Raw genomic sequence first — 11588 nt, 5'->3', positions numbered from 1 at the left:
CAAAAAAAAAAAAAAAAAAAAAAAAAAAAAAAAAAAAAAAAAAAAAAAATCAATGCATTGTCAGTGTACCGCGTAAAAATTCCTGTCTTCATCAAAGAACTTACTATACTCAGGTAAACACTGTCATTACAAGGGTTTCAATCCTCCTTCTAACCTGAATTTTGATTGTAGTGCTCCAGTCTGTAGCCCAGGGTCACAAACTGAAAGTCTTCACGGGCTACTGTCTAATGAAAACTGGGCTGAGAGGCAATAGAGTTTATGAAAAAGCAGCCAAAATACTGCAAACTTTTCTCCTGATCAGAAGATCTCAGACGACAAAGAAGTTCAAATGCCCAGTGTAATACATTTATACCCGAGGATAATGATGTCAAGTTCTATGGGCAAAATATATCATGCACAATTACACCGCATTCTCTTCCATTCATTGAGCCCATCAGAATTTATGTGAATGTGAATGACATCTTTATAGGGATCAAGGGTGTAATTTATAAAACATATCATTTACAAAATTGGTAGCTGATTAGTAGTAACAAGTCACATGTGATATTTCTCAAGTATCACAGCATTGTTTTGGGGATTTCACTGCACTGAATCCTCTAAAATCTAACCATCGAGACACCTGAGTGGAGAGCAGGATGTCAGGTGAAGTAAGCACAGACAGTCCCTGGCTTAAGAGGGTTTGTCTTAGGATTTGGGGACTTTACAATGGTGCAAGAGGAATACGCATTGAGTAGAAACTGTACTTGGAATTTTGCTCTTTTCCCAGGGCTAGTGATATGCAGCACAGATACTCTCTCGTGATGCTGGCGGGGCAGCCACAGCTGCCATTCAGCCACGGGATCATGAGGGGAAACCACTGATACACTTAGAGCCATTCTGTTTTTCAGTTCAGTATTTAATCACTTATAGGAGATATTCAAGGCTGTATAAAATAAGCTTTGTGTTAGATGATTTTTGTGCAACTGTAGGTTAATGTAGGTGTTCTGAGTGTGTTCAAGGTAGTCTAGGCTAAGCTATAATGATCTGTAGGTTAGATGTATTAAACGCATTTTTGACTTATGATATTTTCAACTGAAAATGAGTAACGTAAGTGTTCTGAGCACTTCAAATGTATAGCATTCTTTAATAAGCTTTTTCTTTTTTAATATAGTGGGCTCATTCCTAGTTCAGTTTTATGACATAACCCTTGCCCTGATATAACTCTTTCTCACAATCCATTCTTGATATCTTACTAAATTTTATGTATCCATTTAGACTGTCTTAAATTCCTTTTAAAACAAGGTGGGATGTGAATACTTAAGAATAAAATCACATAAAGCATTCCCTACCTGCTAGGCTCAAGGCTTTTCCTAAATCTGCTCTTAGCCCTCATCAAATCAAGTTGAATAATACTGATTTGGAGTTTTTTCTAACAGCAGAAAAAAAAAATCTAGTCTCTTACACATAATAACTGAATTTTTGTGTTTTCAAAGTGATGTCTGTCTTCTCAACTATTTGAGAAAATAATGACATGATATTATTGTATGCTTCAGAGTTTGAAAATCACCTTGACTGCTGTCTTGCTCTAGAAAATAGAAATACAGTAGATATCATCTGTTGTTCAGTTTCTGTTCCCTAATTTAATTTTATAACAAATTCAGAGATGGAATCTTTGTAACAGATAGGTTTTTTTTAATTTTGTGATGAAGATGTTTTTTCTCTTGGAAAGACTAGAACAAAAGTGAGAAAAAGGCATATTAGAGCTGTCAAGAGATATTATTTTTGCCAGAAAAGGAGGGGACAAATGCCTTCCTCTTCACAAGAATGAATTGATTTTACAGCAGCTGCTCTTGAAATAGACACATTTATTGAAAACTCCTACTGATCTCCAATCCCTATAAAAAAAGGAAAACCATTTTTTCTATAAGAAAACAAAAATCTCACATACATATATGCAAGGTCCATGTGATCAAATATTACATGGTCATAAAGTCAAAAGGCAACTGAGGCAGCTGTGTAGACTTGCCATGGGTTCAGCTTGACCACGTGAGAAATGTGTGGAAAACCCAAATTCCAACAAGCATTTGCTGAGTTTAATCTTTTTCCTCTGGGGTTGGATTACATAAATATGATTTTATTGCACATGTTAATAATTTTAAAGTTGCTAATAAATTGTGTGGTTCCTGAACAAGAGTATAGATGCCCTACATAATTGGAAATCAATTCTAAATCATGAAGCTTTATTTGGGGGCTAAATAAATCTATTTTTAGAAAGTAATATTATTTGATATTCATGTAGTCTGTTATAACCTCCCCAAAGGGCAATCCTTGACGTTCCTTTATAAATTAAAACCGTATGTTACTGAGGTTACGGTTTCAGATCATAATGGAAAATGGAAACTATTTTGTTTCTATTTACGGCAAGGTAAAAGAAAGTCATGGGTTTTTTTGCAATCTGCTTTATATAGTTTTATGATAAATGTGTCTGTGTTTTTTGCCACCTTCACTCACATCCCTTGAATAACAAAAGAAGGAAACACTAACAATCTTGGTATGGACTCTGGGATGAAAGGAAAATGAGAAATAGCCCATATTTTAAAAAGCTTTAAGAATTTGGGGCTGTTGATATATTAGTGCTAATGAAAAATGAATTTATGTGTGTGTATTTTTTAAATTTTGAGTGTAATTTAAAAGTTAGTAATTGCCCTTTGAATATCCTTATCTCCAACTAAATGTTAAAATGGTATTAGCACATTTTGCTGGTATGTTGCTGAACTCTGCTAATTTCCTCCTGGAGTTTGATTAGTAATGGAAGCAAAATTTTGATTTAATTCATTTTATCACAATCAAGAAAAAGCAAAACTAAAAGATCTTGAAAGAATCTGGACCTATATGTGTGGAAGATAGGGGAAAAAATAAGCTTTCTGATTCATGTAAGGTTCGATGAAGTAAAGGCATATGTCAACTTTCATGTCTTATGGACCCCTCGGCCAGGGTGGATGGTAGGGGTCTTCCAGTCAGGAAGAGCATTTTTTCCCCTACAGAGGCAGGCTTTCTGCTCGCTCAGATCATCTGGACTCAGTATTTTCCTCGGAAGCTAAAAGAGAAAGTTGCTACAAGGAAGATAGTCTGTACTCCTCATAGACGTTGACCTCTCCTCCAAAGGAAAATGCTTGGCAGTCTGATATTCTTGCCATGCCCTTCCAAAAAATAAATAAATGACTACTGAGGCAGCATTCTTATTCACATATAAAAGAAACCTTTTGTGCCATTACCCTCGTGTGTTCTTATATCTCTAGTAGTACCAAGATACCTAAGAGCAACTTATTTCAACTTAGGTCAAAAATTTTATTGAAGAATCTGAACAAGTATCATCAACATTGTTTTTTTCCCTATATCAAGACATATACCTGAGGTCTAGAATATGTTTTTCTGTTGAATCCATGTGGAAAGGGAAGCTAGGTATCTTCTAGTCCAAAACTTGGCAAAATCTTAGGTAGGTGAATATAGGCTAATAAAGTAATAATTTCTTAATCTAGATATTGTACTTAAGTCTATACCAGCCCTTTAATTAAGTTTGGTGGAAGGTTTTTCAGTGGAAGGTTCTTCAGTGGAAGGTTCTGTACTTGAATGTAACGTGATGGTTTGCAAGAGCAGGCATGCTGGAGTAAAACAGGACATTCCTTTCTTGACCCTGAACTGATTCCACTGTGAGAAGATGTTCTTCTCTGAGCAACGGTGAGAATTTAAACAGAAATGACTGGGGCAAGTTTAGATCCCTGTGTTGGAGGAAATAGTCTAAATCTACTTCAGAGAATAATGCCACTTTTTTTTTTTTTTCAAAATGAATTTGGCACCCTTGTAAGACTTATGACCCAAATAAAATAACTAAAACGAAAAAGTAAATTGCAATGAACTTTTTAAATATTACTCTTTGACTTGCTTTTGAGGCCAAAGATATAGATATTGAGCAATATATAAGTGTATATATATGTATATAAATTATTTAATATTTGCTTCGCTTAGACCTAATTTGATCTTGTGTGTAAATTACACCTTGATTCAGATGACCCAATCATTATGACTTGTGATATACCCATTCTTACACTACTCTTTCAACATCTATGTTTAATATTAAGTAAAAAAAAAAAAAAAAAAAAATTCCATCATGTTATCTTGTCAAAATGAGACAAATTGAGAAAAGGAAACTAACCATATGTTGACACGTCACCTTCCCCCAACTATGTCAGAGTACTTACTTTGCTCATTACTTTCATGGGTTGGTGAAGGACCACAAGCTTTTGGTACAGAATAAAATATTATTTTTCAAGCCTTGATTGTTATTCTCCTAAAAGTCAGTTTTCAAACCACCTCCATTTCTGTGCACTTGTAACTTTTCATATTAGTGATATTTTAAGACTGAAACATTTTGAAAGGAATTTAGAGATTACCTAGTGACCCTGCCAACCAAGGCAGGAATTCTTTATACAACATCCCTGACAGATTATCAGCTAACCATTACTTGTGCATATCCAATAGGAGGGAGGTTGTCACTTTGTTTATCAACCCATTCCATAGTTAGACAGCTATAGATTTTATAAAATGTACCTTCATGTTAAGCTGAACTCTGTCACCCTAGAACTTCCGGTCATTAATCCACTCATCTGCCTAGATCAACATAGAGTAAGTCAGTATCTCCTACATTTTGTCAACCCTCAAGTATTTGAAGATGGTTGCCATGTTCTGCTTAATTGTTTAAATCCCTTTAAGAGGTAAAATTACATGCCACTCCTTCTCCTTCCTAAAATAGATTGCCACCATCTCTCAATGCACTCTTTGTCTTTATGCCCTTCATAAATAACTACAAACAACATTAAACACCATGTTCTGAATGTAATACGAACACAGAGTAAAATAGGACAAAGGTCTGCATATCCCTCCCTCCGTCCCTCCCACCTTCCCTTCCTTCCTTCTTTCTTCCTTCCTTTATATAATGCTGACTATGTACCAGGCACTTTTCTAAGCACTTGACAAATACTAACTTCCCCAAACCTTATTTTAAACCTAAGGATTAAATCTTAAAATGAGGAAACGGCCCCAGAGGGGCTAAGTGACTTGTTCAATGCCTCAAGGCTAGCATGCGGTCTGAGGCCATCTGACTCCAGGCCCATGCTTCTAAGAGCCTAGGCTGTCTCTCTTAATCTATATTTAGCTCTTTGTTCCTGGATCCATAAACTTCATGACCTTTATAAAAGAATTTTGTCTCACTGCGTAATAAATTGAAACATGTAGTCCTTTGTAATATATACTGCTGCCTAACAAGCTTTCTCCCAAGCTCTACTGGGATAATTGATATTTTGTGATGAACTTTAAATGTGTATATTTTTATTCTTGTTAACCTTACCCATGAGATAAGTATGGTGGCCCAAATAAGTATGGTGGCCACATTATATATTTTCTATGCTGTAAGAAATGGGGCTGAGTTTTATAACAGAACAGATTTCTAAACAATGATATCTAACTAATAGGTAATTTAAGGGCTCTTTAACCAAACATCTATGTAAATAAGTAAACAAATGAATATTTAAAAGAGAAATTTCATAGAGACAGTCTTCTTGGGCACAGTGAAACACCTACATTGAAAAATCGTGCAAGGTGCAAAACCAAAACTTTGTCATGTGTACATAGCATGTAATGACTCTGGAACCAATTGTGGTTGATTGTTTGCCTAACCAGATGACAAAGTCTTAACCAAGTTTGCAAGGTAGTGAAATAGACCATTTGGACTTGGTTCAAGTTCACTTCAGCTCCCCACTGAACAAGCAGGGCAATGATGTCAAAGAGAACAGGATATCAGTGAGGAATTGCAGTTACAAGGGACCTGCATTGTTCCTTTTTCTCATAAAAGCCCACCCAAAGTACGAAGCGGGGAAAGTGAAGTGGACAATCAGACCCCTGAGCTAGCTCAATTTTGTGCCGTTGGTGGGCTGGAGCCACGTCTCCCTCAAGGTCTGTTTACCACCACAAAAGGCAAATTTACAGCCTGATGATGACCTACTTCTTTGCTCTGTTTCTTTCTGCAGCACAGGGCTTACATAGGCTGTTCTTGGTTGACCAGAACCCTATTCGTTGTTCCTACCAAAGTATTTCATTTTATTCCAGGTCATTATTCCACTATGGCAGAAGCCATTAACTGTAAGGAATTGAGGGTTCTGAGTGCGCTCTTATATCAAAGAAGAAAGCACTTTTTGAGTGCATATTATTTACTGAGCATAATGCTTCATGCTAAAGATATATATATATATATATATATATATATGAATATGATGTGTTTCTTGTCCTCGAAAATCTTCAAAGCCTTTTGGGAGAGAATCACATGCAAATAAATAATGGCGGATTAAGTTTTTATGATATTGTATATAAACTGCTTTTGGAAAAGCAGTTAAGGGAGCAGTTAATTCCCAGAGAGGTGAGGGGAGGGGAGTGTGGGATACTGTCGGGGCTTCAGAGAGAAGGTGACCTCGGTATTATTATGAGACAGGTAAATTAAGAAAGAACATATTTCACCCACAAGAGACATTGATGTTTCTTAAGAAAAAAAGCTACTGATTACTCTCGAATTTTCAGCATGTTTTACTAGAGACCTAAGATTGGCACGTATTGACAGTAAATATAAAAGTAGATTACTTTATCAAGCTATGACTTCTGAGAAAGCAATGACCTTAGAAAAACTAGAAATATGAGTTTTATAAGTATCCAGGTTTAGGAACCCCTATCCCTCTGCAAATACATAGCTTTTCTCCATGATTTTTAACCCGCCTGCACCTTCCCCCTTTATAAGTGGCTTCATCAGACTGAGGCAGCCAAGACAGTATATCTGGGCTAGAAATCTGTGATACAAACCAAAACCTAATTTCTCCCATTAGATTCAGTTTTAGATGACCTCCTTTCAATTCTTGTAAACATCATTACTACTCAAATTCACCTCTATCCTTTATTTTAAGAATGAGGAGAAGCTTGTGTTAGAGCCAGACAGCTTGCAATAGATAATCATAATTGAATTTTTGTGCAAGAACCCTCCCCATTTGTTGTAACACTAGACTAAGTTTTTTCAATTTTATTAAAAATATTACTTCTGCAAAATAGAATTTCATTTTAGCTTCTCTAGTCTCTTTTTAAAAATCTCAAACCCTTCTTGCTCTTGAGTATCTCATTCATAATTGTTAGGCGAGAGTGGTATATGAATTCTGCAGTGCATTAAACATAATATTGGACTAGAAGGTAACTAGTCTCTTGAACTATTGTAGGCTGTTGGAATAGAGAGCAAATTGGACCTGAAATAGCTTCCTCAAAGATGTTCTAAGGAAAAAAAAAATTAAAAGCACGGTCTGAGAAATAATAGCCCAGTGATAGAGTAATGTTTATTTTTAAATCGTTTGTGAATGGGACACAGGTGGGTAGATTAATTGCCTCCTTTCTGCTATTTACTTGTGCTATTTTCAAGAATTTAATAGGCATTATCTCATCAGCTTTAAAGTATATATGAGAATCAGATAGAAGATAGAAAATAACTTCCCTATTTGACAAAGACCTGCTTTACTTTATGAATTTGGGGTTGATGGTTGTATTTACCATAGGCTCTTCCATATGAAAAGTCCAGAGTTCATTTGTACCTCAAAGTTGTGTGTATCATTATAAATGACAAGAAGGAATGCAGAGTTTAAATCTGTTTTTAGGTGCTTCTTAGAAATCTGTGATTGTCATTATTAATAGTGGTCTATTTAACTATCAATCCAAAGTTAATGCACTGTGCTACTGAAAATGGATACATAAGAGTTAGCTCCATGGTTCCTGTGACTTTGGAATTACAGATGCACAGAGTGGGTCCACAAGCAATATTAATTGAAATAATGAGGCCAAGTCAAGAATCTAAAAAGTTCAAACTAGTGAATAGGATCTTATACACACATGTATATACTTGGTCACTCTTATGTCACAAAATGCTTAGTAAGCAATCTTCAGCTAGTGATTATAGTTAAAATTAGATGATTGTGAAGCATGCATGCAAATTCAGTATAGCAGATCATTCTGAATAAAGTCACACAGATATAAAGACCTTCGTCTATTCCTATTTTACAGACAGTGCGTAATAAAGATTGTCACTTATGTACGTTGTTATCTCCATTGCCTAAATACTTAATACTCGACAATGTCATTATCTGTCTGTGGATATATTTAAGCATGATTTAGGAATCCTTTGTGACTACCCAGCCTCCCATAATCACAGCACTAGTTTTAGTAATACATTGGAAAAATATTAAAATAAATGTTGCAGATCCTTAATACAGGCAAGCAGACACCCACAATTAAGTTAGTTCTCAAAAGAAAAAAAAAAAAGGACTCTCTGGACTATCAGTGGAATAATCTGATTTTTAGTTTATTGTATGTGTGTATATAGTGAACTATGTCAAACTCTGTGTTTTCAGACCCAGAGGCAATCACTCTCTCTATCATCATGAACCATCTTCCTCTAAGCTGCACAGTAAGGATAACAAAACCCATTTCAGTCTCAATTTTAGTTTAATTCCCAGCTGGAACTTGAAATGAGACTGCAATGAACTTGAACTTGCAGCAGCGATTATCTCATACGTGCACATAAAAGTGTTCAGATGCAGTAGCAGTGTTTCCAGATACTACACTGAAGGCATTCACTTTTGCAGAAACAGATGAAAAATGGAGTGTCGGACTCCCCAGATTACTACACTGACCACAGGGCAGCCAGCAGGTTTTGTTGTATTTTACTTTCTATATAACAGGATGACAGAACGGCATGATAGCATGATCAGAATATTTTTTTTAGATGACCTGTAGAGCTACATTTCCATCAGAAGTTTCTAAATTAATGCATAAAATGTCAGCAAATGTTATCTGAAGAAAACACATGAAGGCAAAGGTTGATGATGTATATCACTAAGTGCAGTTAGCAATACGTTGATGAGAATTATAAAATATTTCTTAAAAAGAAGAACAGATCCCCCCAGTGTCCAAATCGTTCCCTAACACCATTTAGGCTTTTAGGAAGACACATTCATTCCTTTGGCTGTCATAGGCATCATTTAGTATTTTATTACTAAAGCAGTGAATTACATTTTGTGAACATGGATGAATGATTGTGCCTACTTATGCATTTAATAAGCCAGAATTCAAGTAGGAATAAGTTAAGCCTCCACTAGATGAGGGAATGGTTGCTGGAGTTTATGTCACCGGGAAAAAAAAATCGACACAAGAAAGACCTGAGTTGGGGTTCTTATTGTATCATTTTTACTCTCTGGTAGAGAGATTGCCAATTAGTAACTCACTATCATCCCACAATTTTCTACATGTAGGTTATCTTCTCCATGATTTCTTAGAGATTGAAAGATGTGGGTAGATTCTGAGTTAAACATTCAAGCATATCTAAAGTATTTTTTGAGAAGCTGGCCCATGACTACAGGTACAATTTTAACTTCTCTTGAGGTGAGAATGTGGTGGCCTGCCACTGGGACAAAGAATATGAGTCAGGATCTCTCATGTTTCTTAATCAGATACCGAGGTTGGCACTACTATCACCAGTGTCTAGAAACACCCAGATTTCCTTTCTGTTAATAACACAGAATGTTGGCATCTACTGAGCATCTGCTTTGGATCAGGCATTACCATTTCTCACAAAATTCCCTCCCCAGAATGCCTTCTAGAAACTCATCCTCTGTGTAGAATTCATATTTATGTTGAAACACACATCTGATCAGTCCCCTCCTACGTGCTTAAGAACAGGTCAGTGACCTGTCATGTGATCACTCATTTCCTGGCCTTTTCCTTCTCACACTTTAACGAAAAATTACAAAGTGACCTCCTGAGAAACACCTGCTCAAGTCCAAGAACTAGCATGTTTCTGGCTCCCAAAAGCCCCCAACACATTTATATATTGAAGTCCTAGGAAAACTCCACTATAAAGAAGCTTGACTTTTGTTAACCCAGTGCTACACATCCATCGAAACTCATGGGACACACTATGGGAAATTCTGTCTTAGGAAACTAGGCAATTTAAGCACTGTAAATTTTGGCCAGTAGATAAGATAAAGGCATTACTTTCAAAATGATATTTAATGAAAGTATTCAATGTATTCTTTGACTGTAGGAGTTTTCAGAGAATTAATGTTATTTTATAAATATGTACCTTTTAAAGGAGAAGTAGAGAGAAGAAAAAGAAACCTCTGTGTTTAATTTATACCTATATGTGATTACTTTAGTTTATATTTATTAACATAGAAGAACATGGGTTATACTTAAGTAATCAGGTAGCAATTTCTGGAGAAACAAATTTTAAATAAGTAATTCCTAGGGAATAAATGAACTAGTTTCCTAATAAAAGAGCAACATCATTTCTCTTTAGAAACCATTATGCATTTTAATAACTTAGTATGCATCCAACCTCTCTAATTATCGTTATCTAAATTGAATACTTATAATTATTCAAGGTATCAATATTTGAACAAAAATCCAAATATATATTAATGATTTTTGATTGTAAGTATTATAGCAAAACGTTATTTGTAGTGAGGTGGACCTAGTCATACAGCGTGAAGTAAGTCAGAAAGAGGAAAACGAATAGCTGATTCACTTCGTTATAAAGCAGAAACTAACACACCATTGTAAAGCAATTATACTCCGATAAAGATGCTAAAAAAAAATCATCAGAATTAAATGGTTATTTCAGGTAGACTACAATGAATTATAAGATTCATTTTTTTCATTATAAGATTCATTCAGTTCTTTTGTTATATATGGTTAAATTAAACATGCACTAGAAACATAAGAGAAATAAACACCATAACGTGTAATAATAAAAGCAAGCAAGCAATATTCTACAAATAAAATATCTTTTAGTTCAAAAGAATCAAACTGTCCAACAGCCCATCAAATTTGTATTTGTAAAGTTTAGAAAAATATTTAGAGAGAGTAATACAATATGCATTGTTAGAATGTATAAATCATTAGAACAAAGTATTATTTGAAATAATTCTTAAATACTCTTTTCTTAAAATCATTACTGTGCACTGCAACTTTCATAGAGATGATTCTTTGTTACATTGTATGTTTTTCATTAGCCATTAGTAAAAGATCTTGTAGATTATTCCATTGCCATTTATTCAATAAATAATTTGCAATATATATAATGACACCAATAATTATATCTACCATTTATTGAGCACATATGTTTGGTATGCTAAATATACTATACGTGTACGGGTTTGTTTATGTATATGTGTGTATTTAACTTTCATATTAACCTGTATGTGACAATATTATCATCTTCGTTTTAAAGATGACAGAACTAAAGTTTAGCAAAATTATGCAGCTTGTCCAAGTAACACAGGTAGCAAGAGGCAAAGACACATTCAGACCCAGGATTGTCTTACCAGTATATGAGCAGAGTGCTATAAAGAAATATAGAATCACTATATAATATGTACAGTGCTATCTACTGGGAATTTTTTTTAAAAACCTAATAATTTATAGAAATAGGAATCCATAGGCTAATAATCTGTATTCTGGCTTTCAATCAGCTG

General features: G+C 34.8%; 1 protein-coding gene across 6 annotated transcripts in view; it reads left to right on the top strand.

Moving 5' to 3' along the window:
* The window catches only part of INPP4B (inositol polyphosphate-4-phosphatase type II B), a 763890-nt gene that overhangs the window by 733046 nt on the left and 19256 nt on the right, over positions 1-11588 (top strand). The gene's annotated exons all lie outside the window — the stretch shown is intronic.

The sequence above is a fragment of the Physeter macrocephalus genome, chromosome 7 (genome assembly GCF_002837175.3).
Source record: "Physeter macrocephalus isolate SW-GA chromosome 7, ASM283717v5, whole genome shotgun sequence".
In the NCBI taxonomy this organism is placed as follows: Eukaryota; Metazoa; Chordata; class Mammalia; order Artiodactyla; family Physeteridae; genus Physeter; species Physeter macrocephalus.
The sequence above is the reverse complement of the archived record's forward strand: the minus strand, read 5'-3'. Positions and strand labels throughout refer to the sequence as shown.